The sequence below is a fragment of the Scophthalmus maximus genome, chromosome 13 (assembly GCF_022379125.1).
Source record: "Scophthalmus maximus strain ysfricsl-2021 chromosome 13, ASM2237912v1, whole genome shotgun sequence".
NCBI lineage: Eukaryota > Metazoa > Chordata > Actinopteri > Pleuronectiformes > Scophthalmidae > Scophthalmus > Scophthalmus maximus.
This window is the reverse complement of record NC_061527.1, coordinates 16,949,764-16,962,548: the sequence shown is the minus strand read 5'-3', so window position 1 is coordinate 16,962,548 and position 12,785 is coordinate 16,949,764. Positions and strand designations below refer to the sequence as shown.

The window sequence follows — 12,785 nt, the reverse complement described above, 5'->3', positions numbered from 1 at the left end:
CACACGTGTTGTAGTCGATCTCATGCGTCATCGTCGGTCTGTGATCATACTGTCACTGACGGTTGGAGGAGTTGGTCGTTGCCGCCTGTACCAGGGAGGGTTTTAAAGCACGATTACCCCTCGCCTGCCAATCTCCTGGCACACACACACACACACACACACAGCAAGAGACTGGCCTCCCTGTGCCTCAGCCTGGCAGCGACCCGAGCTTACAAAATGGCCGAATCCCGTCTGCCAGCTGTCTCCCTCAGCCAAGATGGCGCTCGGTTGCTTCTTGATGCCCGCTGTTTGCCATCTGCCCTCTAATCGTTAACGGCTATGCAAATATCTCATAATTGCATTTGCATGTGCGTGATACTCAACCCCCCCCCCCCCCCCCCCCCCCCCCCCGCTTGTAAATAATAGCGCCGGCATAAAAGAAAAAGATAAAGGACACGCAAAAAGCCTGCGCGGCTGCTGATTGAACACACAGCAGGAACAATTAGCAAATGAACGTTGCCCGTCGTTTGGCCTCCTCTTTACTCCTCTTTAAGCTCACCTTATTCCGTATGCAAATCACTGATGCCGTTCTCTCTTGCTTGTGATGCCAGCTGAAAAAATGGAGCGTCACCTTGTCTTTCCCGCGGCATTCATTTGGAGACACTCATGTGTCATCTCATTGTGCCATATGTGACATCTGCGGTTGGCTGCATTACCAGGGCACCCTGCCTCCTCGAACAGGCGAAGCCCACACTGTAAAGGGGAGCGGGAGCGAGGGAGAGGCATAACATAATGACCTCATTAGCATGCTCAGCACTCCCCGCTATAGGCCCTGGTGCGCTGCTGCGCCGTGGGACCCACCGGTGTACGCCCTTCTCACAGCACTCAGCATGCAACATTGTGTTCTCCCCACACAATGCAGTGCTTCATACAGGCTTTATTACGCCTTGTCAAAGCGCAGGGGGATCAGGGGTATCAGTGCAGGAGCGGCAGGAGACGGGCTGTGTACGTGGAACAGGAGATGTATTGGTGCTTTATGGTCTTAATGTGGTGTTAGCTGTGCTGATGGATCCTCTGTTTCCGCCGTTGTGCATTGACATGTGTTTATGTTTGCGCGTGTGTGTGTTTGTGCAAGTGTCCGTTTCATTGCGAGGTCCGGTGGCATTCGTGGCTGCTTTCACCCGTCAGTGCTAATTATCGGAGAGTGTTTTGGTGGATTGCCTGCGTCTTGGAAATGTGCTATCACGCGCTCTGAACACTAGGGTATCTGTGGTCAGTCTGTAGAGGGGTGGCCTTGAGCTTCACAGCAAGGACTAGATGAGGACGAGAAAGACACACAAGCACGCACGCTCACACACACAATGCTTGGCATTAACATGTGTCCTCAGTAATCCAGTGAACAGCTCTATGTACAGTATGTCAGTTCAGTGATCTGATCTTACTTCCTCATTCTACATGCAAATTATCACATACATGGTTTCTGTTTGGCAAACACCCACTTCCTGTGCCTACCGTTAACTAGGTTTGTTCCAGGTAAACCAAATCGCCCAAGTTGTTTGACGCACTCGTAAAATTATTAATATGGGCTTTTCAAAATGTGGATAAAGCCTGAACAAACCCAATCCCGCCTGATTTGAGAACCAACTGATGAGGAAGAATAAGGAGGACATCAGTTGAGTGGGCGGTCCTTCATTGTGGCCTGGGACACGTTCACGTTCCCACGGCTAAAAGAATGTGTCCATATGCAGCACAGACCACCTCTGAATGCGTGCTCAATGCATCTTGGGAACATTCACACTTGTGCGTGGAGCTGCCCACTTGTGATTGGATCACACAAAATGCATGTTAACACAAGAAAAAGAAGAAAGTGCATTTGATAGTAAGATGCTAACAATCCTTTCAATGTATAATAATCATAACAGATTTGATCAAATCTCATAACACTGACACGCTTCACCATGCATGATACTGTACCGCTTTTATTTAACATTTCTAAATTCATGGCACAATATGATGCAGGCTATATTTTCCCCTATTAAAAACCTTGAGGGGGGGGTGTTAAATCATCTTTTAAAGCGTGGTGCTGTCATTTACCCATCCACATGAGGCTGGTTCACCCCTGTTGCCGTCTTCTCTCGGTTTTAATCCAGCTTCTTTGTCTAATCAGGCCACAGTGACACTGATGAAGCTGAGGTGGAGCTAAGCAGGTTAGAGCCCGAACTAGGTGTAGGTAGCCCGGAGGGGCTGCAGGCTACTATAACCTTTTGTGGGGAAAATGGCAGTCAAGAAGACAGACAGGCAGGGTCAATATATATATTTATATATGTCCCAGTGATGATTTATTTATGTGCGGTTCATAAATCTTGTGGAAATTAGGATTTGCTTTACAGAGAGAACTGGTTGCCAGGTTCCAATGTGTTTAACTGTCATATAATCTTGAATGTGGAAGTGAGTGTGGATGTGAGAGCACCGTAGAAGGGTGTAGAAGGACGGTGGGTGTCAGGTTTTTCTAAAAGGAAAGAGTAGTTTGTCTAAATCATGGGTTGGGGGGGCTTAACAAGAGTGGGACGCACTCGCACGGTAATCCATATCGCAGGCGTATGAATGTGTCCATTCAAACTTACTCAACGCCATGTCCTACAGAAAGCTTATGCTAATGACGGTTATCACTAGCTTATTCATTTAGATGATGGACATTTACATCATATAACATTTGTGTGACTGTCTAAATTAGCAAAATTAATAAACATTTTGTTAAAGACAACTCGTGGCTATAACCCCAAACTGTGCGAGTCAGATAGTTTTATTAAATTAAATCAACCTGGTATTTTGGGGTGTATTTTCCTATGTGGGCGTTCAATTGCGTGCGGGATTGTTGTTAAGTCTGCCGCAGCGTTTCTCATTCTGACTGCACACCGCCTTTTTTGTTTGCTTAGCTATTGATTGGCTGAGTTCCACCCACTGAAGTAATAGTTGCTGAAAGCATTTACAGCTATTGCTCAAATCCTCCTGGCCCGTGTCGTTCTTTCTTTCTTTCTTTCTTGTCACCAAACAAGTTTTTAAAACATATTAGAAAAAGGTACATATTCAATTACATATCTCAGGTATTTCCATTATATGACAGAAATCATAAAATGCAGCATTACTGTTATTTGCCATGTGCAAGTACTGCTGTTTTATTTTGAAAAGATTTCTGTGCTCAGGTGATCGTTGCACATAATACATGGTATGGGACTGATATCCCGAAATATACAGAAAGGACTTTAATGTAAAATGATCTAATTTTTTTTATTACAATGATAGACATAATTTACCTCAAATGAAGTAATTAATAACTGTAATAATCGTGATATGGAAAGTACCAGATTATTTGCAGAATTTAAGCAAATTACCCTTTACCGCACATGTATTTAACATGAACCGAAGATGCACTCTGCAAACCAAAATAAATTCATTTCACTGATGCTAAAGCTAATTCCTTATGAAACCATCCTCCTCCTCAGGAAGTAATTCACGAGTCAAGTGCTGCTGCTGCTGCTGCTGCTAATGCTGTTTCCTCCGAGCTGCAACACTGAGCCCCAAGTCTGATTATAGACTCAGGGAAAAACAGTCAGGCATTTATCCAAGTCACTGATTATGTCATTTCAACATGCTGCAAACACTCAGACAGGCTAGACAGCTCTGAGGGGAGAATTATGAAGCTGGAGTGGAATGGAGGCTGTATGAAAAGGAAATGAAAATGGAGTAGTGCTGTATGTGTGATTAAACTGCCTGCTCGCCGGCAAAAGGCCACGCTGCTGTAGCACAGGCCTGAGATTTGGCCGTAATGAAAATGTGAAGGTGGAGGGGTTTGAACCCCCTGAATGGCGTTTACGAGCGCGTGCGCGCACACACACACACACACACACACACACACACACACACACACACACATACATTATATATATAGTGCATGTATGTGCTCAGGCCGAATGGCTTATATGAGGGAGCCATTGAGAGAGACTGCAGATGCAATTTGTGTCTCAAAGCAGGGAGGCATAATACCGTGTGCAAAGAAAAGCATTTGGATTATTCTTCGGCAGGTTTGCTAATGCAAATTACTGATGAATCCTAGAAATTGTTGTTGCCCTTAGAAACAGACAGATGATGGCGGCCACATAAATATCAAACTGCACCATTCAGATGAAGAGACGGCATCCCAGTCACCAAGCGTGGGAACGGGCTACATGATTAGATGATGAGGGGTCTGTGCGGTGGAGGGGGTTGTGGTTGGTTCATGGCTAGACGCCCCAGCTGCACTGACTTCCATTCAGAAACAGGTTAGGAAGGACCTCAGGGGTCAAGGTCAGGGGTGGGTGGGGGTGTTTGGGGGTATCAGTGCAGGGAGAAGAGATGCGGCACATGTGTGTGTGTGTGTGTGTGTGTGTGTGTGTGTGTGTGTGTGTGTGTGTGTGTGTGTGTGTGTGTGTGTGTGTGTGTGTGTGTGTGTGTGTGTGTGTGTGTGTGTGTGTGTGTGTGTGTGTGTGTGTGTGCGCCATTCGTCTGATGTTCATACCCGGCTGGCTGGCTGACTGGTCCGTAAGCTGTCTCTGTGTTTGCTTATTTTATAAGCTGCTTCTTATTGCCTCGCTCAAGGGACGACTTGAGCGGAGGAGCAAGGGAACCCAACCCCCTTCAGTCAGCCTCTGGCCAGACTCCAGCCGGCCCTGAGCCAAATCGAGCCAGAAATCAGTCCTGCAGCCCAGTCGACCCCCTGGTCAAACAACCCCCAGCCCGAGTCAAACCCAGTCAGACACTTTGACAGACACTGCCCCCCCCCCCCCCCCCCCCCCCCCCCCCCCCCCCCCCCCACACACACACACACACACACACACACATACACACCCACACACACCCCCGTCTGTCTCAGTCTGCTGCTTCCTGTAATTTAACATGTCGGCTCAGGGTTCATCGTATGTACACACCACGTTGACCAATGTATGTCATTCATTACATGTACCTGTTTCCACTGCTTTGGCTCGGATCCATTTCAAATCAAAACATTTTAAAATTCAGATCAATTTTTTTCAATCCAGGCTAATCTCCTAATTTCAAACGTTGCTTAGCCACGTGTCACATTCTCTCGATGAAGCCGCCCATCAGAAGCAATTCTCTTTTTTTTTTTTTATTTGCGAAATGCGGCCGGTCGCTCTCCCAATGCCATTTCATCAGGAGTGTGTGAGAGCGTGAGCTTGCGGCACGTCACGGCACTTTGAAGTAAAAACAGTGTAAGCCCTTTAAGAGGAGGGACCGCGGGGCATGGGGAGAGGATGGGAGAAAGAGGGGATGTGGAAGGAGACAGGGAAGAGAGAGGAGAGGGGAAGAGAGGAGAACGATGAGAAGTGGGAAGGAGCAGAGGCACAGGCTAACCCACCCTGCGGTAGCCATGCCTCCATTCTTCATCGGGGACTTATGCTTCATTAGACTGTCTGAAAGGAAGACCCGCTTTCCCTCATCACCTCAATAGACTGGTCCCCCTTCTCCTTCACAGCCCGGAGGGGTTCTCCTACAAAACCCCACCTCCCTTACCCCCTGTTTGCCTCCTCATTTCTACTGCCATCTCCTAATCGTCTCAACTCGCGCTGAAATCAAGCTTAGTAACGGCAGTTTTGTGAACCCCTCTGGTCCCCCTCCTCACCCCCCCCCCCCCCCTCCTATCATCCTCCGATCCCCACCATCGCCCCTTCTCTGCGCATTCACTCACCTTGGTCAGACACGCCACCCACCAACTGCTTAAATCCCCATCAGCATGTCAAGTAAATGTCTGCCCAGCTGGGGCAGACACACACGTACACACACACACACACACACACACACATGCTGAAATATAAATGAACTGCACACACAAATCTTTTGCTTGCTTCTGGGGTTTAGCCTTCCTCCCCGCTGACCCTTTTCACCCATGTTTTGCTCCCTTCCCCTTCTCCCTGCCTCTCGTCCCCCCTTTGCCTTTTTTTCCTCCGGCACCAATCTGACAGGATGGTTTGGCTAGCTGACTATATCTGCAAGAGGTTCATCAGAGGGCTCTCACCCAGCACCTTCTGTTGCCTCTATATCTGTTTTTATTTTCAAAATTAAAGTGCTTTCTCCAAAAGCTGCTCTCTTCCCCGGGTCACGCTCACCTTTTCCAAATCCAAGTATATTATTACAAAGGTTAGCGGCATCCTATCCTCCAAATTTGTTACAGTGAAATCTGGTCAGTTTATCATCAAATACAATCTGCAGCTGGAATATCTGTGCTGCGCGCTCAGAAATAAGGTCTCATCTGCCGTATTTTCACTCAAAATACTCAACTACCAATTATCCTTGCAGAGTAGAGGAGGCAAAAACAAAAAAAATCATTTGTTTAACACCAGTTTTAGCTATTTTACCTTTAATTATTTCAAAGAAAAATGATGTTCATAATATCCTTGAATTTCTTTGCCACTGTCCTATATTTTTTTTTAACAGAACCACATTCCAATGAGATGTTATTATTTCATGATAAGTAACATTACATCATTACAAGGATATTCTTTCTAGGGATCAGATTTACCCGGGAGAGAAAGTCCACAGTTTTATTTTAGTAACTAAGTTAAAGCGGCAAACGTTTTTTTTTTCCGTCTAAATCGAAAACATTCTTGATCTAATCTCCATACAAGTCTCATGTGCTGTAAAAAAGAAAAAAAAATAGGTGTAATTTGTGTTTATTCTGCTCTTGTGGCGCTGCGTTAAGATTCTATCCTCTGTATTATTCCCTTCCACGTGTTTCTGGTTCATACAAACTGCTGATATCATGAACATCAGAGGACACAGGGAACACTGTGCTCCCAGCAGACTTTCAAAAACACACAGCTCCCCTGTTTCTCCTCGGAACAAAGTGTCTGTTTGCCCGTTTTATTCCCCCCTTCCCCTCCAAACCAACCTCAGTGATTACTCAGAATTTTCTTTTGTTGGGGGGGGGGGCAATGACGAGCATGGTCCATTCTCAGCAGTGCCTCGAATAAACGTAGCTCAATCTTTATGTAAATGTATTCAGATGCATTCTCAGCCCCGCGGACCATCATCTCTGCTGGGTGGCAGCGGAGGCTTTTCCCCCTGTTGCAGGTTAGCAGGTTGAGAAACGCGCAGCATGGCCGGTGAAGCACGCGGCGAGGTGGACCCCCGCCAACGCGCCCGAGAAACCCCTATTAAACGCTATGTTTATATCGGGGCTGTGATTTACCTATGTGCGTTTTTTCTTGCCTTCAGGCATGTGTGCCCCCTGTGCGGTTGGGCTTTTTCATCAGGCGCGCAGCAGACGGCAATAGAATGGCGAGGATGGGGTCCTCGCTGCATGTGCACGCTGAGATGAGAATGGGAGGGGAGCGAGGTAGCGGGGAGGAGAGGAGGAGGAGGAGGTGTGTGTATATTTTCATCTCAGTGGATGCTCCTCGATGGTGCACAGTGCTCGGCTCATATTGAGATATTTCCTGAGTGTGTAGACGCAATTTCACACAAACACACACACACACACACACACACACGCACGCTTTTCCTTTGTGTATGGCAATGCTCCTCAGCTTTTGTTCATCTCTAATGTTCTGAACTTGACTCTCAGCAAGTTCATTGTTATTCATTTCACTGTCGTCCTGAGCGCCCTGTGAGACTGACTAAGTCTCCAGCCCAGGTTTCCCAGGAAGGAACGCGTGACTCACACACACACACACACACACACACACACACACACACACACACACACACATAAACCTATTGTTTCAGCGGCGCGGTACCTTCGGTCCTCTGGGTAAACGTGTGTGCTGACTGTATCAGAGGACACAGTGAGACGGTGCAGTTTGTCAACGACCTGGTTTTTGCTGCATCCGACTGCTGCAAAGTTCAGTCGTCAGGTGATCAGATGCAGCGAGAGCAGACGTGCAGAATATCCTCTGCGTGGGATTATATTGTCTTTATTTGGATGAGGCGCAGATTTGACTTATTAAAACAGGATTTTTGGTTCCACTGCAAATATTTTTCATCCGTGTTCATTTCATATCGCAGGAAACCAAATAAAAAAAACTTTTTCTGGCTTGAACTTTGGTTTTTCTGCTTGTTGGCATTGCTTTGTTTTCTCATATCCCATGAAAACAAAAAAGCAATCTCTTCAAACTTTCGACCTGTTGTTCTGTTGCCCTTCACTGTCTCTTTCTTCCTTTCTGCCCTTCCTTCTTTCTTCCTTTCTCTTTGTTTTTTTTTTTATTTTCTCTGTCTGGCAAAGGAAAAGCACGTTTGCAGTTTACTTAGCCGAGTCCATAAAGAGGTGCTTTAAAAAAAGCTGTGTTAACAAACCAACAAAGCTTTAAATGTGCCCCCCGCCCTCTGTGAGGGGGTGGTTCCCATTGGGATGTAGTGTACGCTCGGTCACGGTCACTTATGGTAGGAGGGAAAATCACACAATTCCGCTCAGGCCTGATCCAATGACATGTTTTTTTAATGAGGTGGCTCTGTGTCTTTGTTCGGGCCTCAAATTCAAGGCCAGACCTCAGTAAGTCCTGCTGAATAAGATGCAAGGCAGGCCGGGCGCAACAACCCACAGAGCCTGGCTTCTACTTTGCACTGTTCCTGTGCATCACTAGCAGCCATTGTGATGCTGCAATCGTTCATCATTGTTCGTGACAGTCTTATGCAGTGTTGGTTGTTGTCGTAAAAAAAAAAAAAAAAAAAAAGCGAGATGAAGGGTGCGAATGTGCTGAAGAACAATCTCAAAACTCTTTCTATTTTTTATTTTTTTTCAACAAAATAAAGCGACGCCTGTTAGTCATTTGTAGCCCCCTCCAGTTATTTTCTCCGGGGTCATACACAGAGAGATTTCTTTCTCTTTCATTTTCACCGGGGCCGGTGTCTTTTTCAGAAAACGCCACACCATATATCACACATATATGTGGACATGTCATACGGCGTGTGTACATCGGCGAGCGCGCCCGGCGCTCACTGGCTTGTATGTCGAGGGGTGAGGACTGTCATTAAACTGTCCGCCTGCATCACCAGACTCAACCATCACCCTCCCTGGCTGTCTGTTCTGCTTCTCGCTGGGTGTACGAACAACACACGCACACACACGGACACACAAACACAGAGATTCACTTGGCCATCAGCCAGGATTCACATACACAAAGCGTACAGTATGTCTTCTCACGCTCGACACACAACTTCTTTTATTTTTCAAAGGCTGACATTCATACTGACATTTTGATATTAAAGCAACACATGGCTAATATCTGAGTAATCTCTTTTATGTTATTCACTTCAAAAAGCATGAATAGATTGAAAACTTTGATACGGTTGGTTAGATCAACCCAACATGTCTCCGACCTTATTGGGTTGACCCTTAAAATAAAGTAGCATCTACTTGTGGACCTTCTCGACGACAATTATGAGCAGTTTAACTACAAAGTGAGCCCTTGAGGAGTTACAGTATGCAGCACAAATTTATGTAACCTTCAGATTATTATAGGAACCCCTTCAGGTTTGTGTTCCCAGGTTGGAAACAACTGGTTTAGATCTTTGTGTGACGGTAAAATGTTTTAAACGAAACCCCGGCGACTAACAAAAGTGTTTTATGGTGTTTAGGGTTACCGCTATCAGTGGCAGCCTTTTATGTCTTTACTTAAGGAAAAAATGTATTGATCGGCAATCTATAGTAAAGCCTCCTATGTACGACCAGTTTCACCAAAGACCAGTATTGAGCCAACCCCACAACACACACTCGTCTGGCCTGCTCGGCTGCTGAAGCCCTCTTCTAACCTCTCGTGCAGCCAAAACCATCAGCGTGTTACTTATCTCTGATTCTGTCCGTCTGTCTTTTTTACGCTCACGTTCAGGACTGTGGTAATGGGAAATCGGTATGCAGAGAAGCAGATGAACAGCCATGTGGATTGAACTGGGGTGGGGGAGCATCTCGAGCAGGGGGGGGGGGGGGTTAAGAATCGCCTCTCCCTCACCTCTCCTCCTCCTCCTATCCTCCTATCCTCCTGCTCCCTGAGCTCTTCCCTTTATCGCCTCGTTCCCCATGCCCTGTCCCAAACCTTAATGGGACGTCAGACGGACAGCCTCGCATGAATAGAGCGGCCTCCGCCCCCTTGTTGTCTCTCCAAGAGAAAGAAGAAAAAGAGAGAGAGAGACTCCCCCATCCCCCCTTCCGTCCCCCATGCCTCTCTTGCTCTCACTCTGCCAGCACCCATAGCTGCTCCCCTCGGTTCTCAGGGCTATTGAGGGGGTCCCAGACACCCCTCAGCCTAACTCTGCATAAATTAGGCACGTCTCCCTGGTGTCCCGTCAGCCGGTTGGGGCACGCCTGGCCCCGGGTCTGCCGTCTCCCAATCTGCTGCTCCTTTTCCCTTCATGCTGCCACCTTCTGTCTACCTCCACCTCCCCCATTTACTGTATTCTACCAGCCCTCGCCCCCCCCCCCCCCCCCACCTCCATCTAATCTTCTTTATTGTGTTTGTAATTTCATCCAGAATCACTGATGCTTCCCCTCCTGATTATTTTTCGTCAAACCTTCACTTCCTCTTCTATCCCCCCCCCCCTAAATCCCTTGACACACTCAGTCCTACCTTACCTGCTTTATATTCTCCACATTCTCTCTATCTCTACTCTTCTCATCCTTCGAGCAGTGTGTTACGCAGATCAACCGAGCCCCCTCCTCTCCTCTCCTCTCCAGCCAGGATATTGTTTACATCTGTCTTACTAATCACTGGCAGAGCCTCTCTAGACCTCACAGATGTTGCAATAATACAGGGGATTAGCAGGCTTAACACTCTGGGTTTATTTGGGGAGTTTTCCCGATGACCTGTCAGCGAAGCCCATCAGCTCCTCTGAGTTTGACCTTATTTTTGGTTCCACTCTGTGCCGAGATCCTGCAGTCCTGCTTCTCTTTGATTTGTGATTTATTTATTTAAATGTCTGGCATGCTGATGCTATTTTACTCACTGGGCTCTCACTTCCTGCTGCTACGTCAGCACTTGGGTTAAATGCAAACCGCTTGACACATGACAGGCAGTACGTAGCTTTATGGACAAACAATTCTCCTTCTTTCAGGAGCATGGTCACCTGGTGTCACGTGGTTTGTAATTATTCATCCATCACCTTTTTTTAAATTCTACTTCAATAGCTGCCATACTGATTCTCATTTGCCCAGTTTCCCAGGTGTCCTCTATCCAGTGACAGTAGCTAGCTGGCACTGTGTTGGCTTGAACCACCAGCCAGCCTCCTCTGCTCTCCTCTTAAACTCGCGACTGGAAGATAATTAGATGGCCTCCTCAGACTCAGCATCTTTGCTGCGGCCTGTCTGCGTCATGCAGTGCGACCGATGTCCTGGTTTATGACCGAGCAGATCCAGTGACACCGTGTGTGTGTGTGTGTGTGTGTGTGTGTGCGTGTGTGCGCGTGTGCGTTTGCGTGTGGGTGGGAGGGAGAGGGTCAATGTACTTCTGTCTGGATCCTAATCCCAAAGGTGATATTAGTCTGGTTGGGGGGCAACCCATCCTCCCTCCAGTATGCATCTATATGCTGCAGGCACCGGGGTCAGCCAGGAAGCCCAGACAGGCTCTGCCTTGACCTCTGACCCATGGCTGTCTGCGAACTCAGGGGTCGTGCACACCATTGATACAGACAGCTGATAGACGCGCAAACAAACGCACCCTCCGTGCAACATTAACAGTTTGGTGTGTCTGGCCAGTGCGATGACGCAGACGGCGTCATCGCCCCGAGCTGTTTGCCGAGAGCTCGTGTGCATGTGATTTCAGCGCAGCCAGTGATTGCTCATCATCAATGTATCAGTCCGCATCTACAGCTATATCTGACAGTCATGTTTGGACATTCCTCAATAAATCCCTGCACGATAAAGAAGTTTACTGGTCAGATTGGAAGAGAGTAAATGTTTGGTTGTATGAGTCTTCTCTTTACTAATCGCTCTCATTTGTCTGATTATGTCTCCGCAGACGCAGCGAGGAATGCCACGGTGAAAAGCTGCGACCAAGCTTCCATCATTGGCCCTGACTCTCCTGCAAAGCACACGTAGCTGAATTTCTCTGCGCCCGTTCATCCTATCGGCCACATATGGAAAATGTCACATATGCAAGAGCAGCTGGACTCACATCTTCAGAGTGTGATTATCAGCTGTGCTGTCGGCCGTCTCTGCGGATGTGGACAGGTAAGTCGGAGCCGCTTCTGACAGGTACGTTTAGAGGTCGAATCAACTTACGAGCCGTCTGAAGTGAACACTGGGGCTGCCGCGCAATATTTTCCAAATTTAGTTTCATTAGATGTGTATTACTGTGTTTGAGTCCAATTTTTTAGGTTGGAGATTGGATGACAGCCCCAGGAGTCCTTCTTGTTACTGCTGTAATTTACATTCAAGTATTTGACAAGAGTTTGTCGCTGTAGAATTACTTTCCTCTTTTCTGAGAAATTGTATACACTTATTTTTTCATATGCTCGTTTTCATACTGCAATGAACTCAATTTTTAATCAGTGACATTGCCAAATGCCAAAAGTGTTATTTTAAAAAAATAAAACGGAACAATTTGTGAAACAAAAAAACTGTCTCAGTGTGTCTTTTGTTGACTATGCATGTAAAGCTTGATATTCTGTTTGTTATTCCTCCGTGGCATGGAGTTACAACACATCAGTAAGTGACATCAATGCACTGGGAGACATGTTTCCTTTGTGTGTGTGTGTGTGTGTGTGTGTGTGTGTGTGTGTGTGTGTGTGTGTGTGTGTGTTTTTGTTTATGTGTGTGTAACTCA

The 12,785-nt window shown here is 46.9% G+C and overlaps 1 long non-coding RNA gene across 5 annotated transcripts in view; it reads left to right on the top strand.

The window, feature by feature from the left end:
• Nucleotides 1–12,573, top strand: part of LOC118318223 — a 48,012-nt gene extending 35,439 nt beyond the window's left edge. For all 5 annotated transcript variants that reach the window (XR_004795644.2, XR_004795642.2, XR_004795641.2 and 2 more), the window contains exon 8: nt 11,979–12,573. This is a non-coding gene — a long non-coding RNA (uncharacterized LOC118318223). The remainder of the gene's footprint in view (nt 1–11,978) is intronic.
• The last annotated feature ends 212 nt before the right edge of the window (nt 12,574–12,785 follow it).